Below are 1,434 nucleotides of genomic sequence, written 5' to 3'. Positions count from 1 at the left end.
AATCACTTCTATCCAACCTGCTACAGATTTCATCTGACAAAACACTTATTAAGAATCCCATGCATAAACATGCACTTTGCATCTCTCGTTTTTTGGTTTCCTGGATCGCTTTCAGACAATAAAAGTTCACGGCAACTTGACTTGGAAAAGAAAATGGCGTTCCTTTTAATTATTCTAATTCAATCTACATTCCAATGCAGTTTAGGCAACAGGCTTAAATTATTCTTTGAGACTTTATAATAGCGTCGATGCATATAAACACACTATTGGTGTTCCAATTTCAATAAGACAGCTGTGATCATCCAAAAATAGCAACTTTGAAAATCATCGGTATCAACAACGAGAGTGGGATTCTAACCCACGCGTGCAGAGCATAATGGATTAGTAGTCCATCGCCTTAACCTCTCGGCCACCTCGTCAGATGGTGGACACGTGCTCTGATCTTATGAATAAGTGTACTGTGTAAATTATGCACACCACAGATATTTCTCTTTGGTATTGGTGAAATGATAAATATAACAGTATGGTTCCAAGAGTATTGTCTGACCTCTGGGTGTGGGGCAAGCGCACTCACACTGTGACACTCTGCTCACAATGATCAGAGCAAAAATGAAGAAATGGCTATGCAACAAGATCTGTTGAATTCTGTGAAGATTTGAAGTCAATGGAGTGGAGAGCCGGTGACAGCAGGAGATGTAAAGGTGTGTGTGAGGAATTGTTTTCCAAACTGGAGGAGAGTGCATCGTGCTCAATGTCATTGTTCGGGACATCTTTCTTCTGCTCAGATATTTTTGACACACCCTTGCGTACAGGACAGACAATTTCAATAAAGGCTAAACTGACAATTGAATTCAACAATGCAAAAACCTTGATCATATCATTTTCCTGGGCCGTGCGACACCAAGTCACTGTATGATCACAGCAACACAGTGAGCAAGCGTCAGAAGGAATATGAGTGCAGTGCCAGAGCGCATGCTGGGAGCAGCAGTTGACACACGCGGAAGTGCATTTCCCACAACAGGAACACTTCCCAAACAGCAGACTGCTGTGTTAGAATTCAGAGTGGTTTACACTTTGGAATTTGATGCCAGAGACACAATGGAGATCTGTCACTGAGTCTGTTCAAGATGACGATTTTAACATTTCTACCGATGAAAAACAAAATAAAAGACTTATGGGTCAGGGAATGCAAATGTTGAATTTGTACATTTTAACAAACTACCCATCTTTGCAATGAGTAGCTCACCACATTCCTCACACGGGATAAGAACCACTAGTGAAGATGATTGCATAACGCCAGTTACCAGCTATGGAATCAGAGAAACTCGGTTCTTTACCGTTATGGTACAGCCAGGAATGTGGAGGTAAGCATTAATGTGTCGCTTCAGTGCTGCAGGTGACCAGTGCAATGTATCTCTGTGCCAGTATAGTGGG

The 1,434-nt window shown here is 41.8% G+C and overlaps 1 non-coding gene across 1 annotated transcript; it reads right to left on the bottom strand.

Annotated features, from left to right (window-relative positions):
- Positions 1-337: 337 nt before the first annotated feature.
- Positions 338-419, bottom strand: trnas-acu. Its single transcript has one exon. It is a non-coding gene; the product is annotated as a tRNA-Ser (tRNA).
- Between the last annotated feature and the right edge of the window lie 1,015 nt (positions 420-1,434).

Source organism: Chiloscyllium plagiosum, chromosome 39, assembly GCF_004010195.1.
Source record: "Chiloscyllium plagiosum isolate BGI_BamShark_2017 chromosome 39, ASM401019v2, whole genome shotgun sequence".
Lineage (NCBI taxonomy): Eukaryota > Metazoa > Chordata > Chondrichthyes > Orectolobiformes > Hemiscylliidae > Chiloscyllium > Chiloscyllium plagiosum.
Note: the sequence above shows the minus strand (reverse complement) of the source record. Positions and strands in the feature narration are given on the sequence as shown.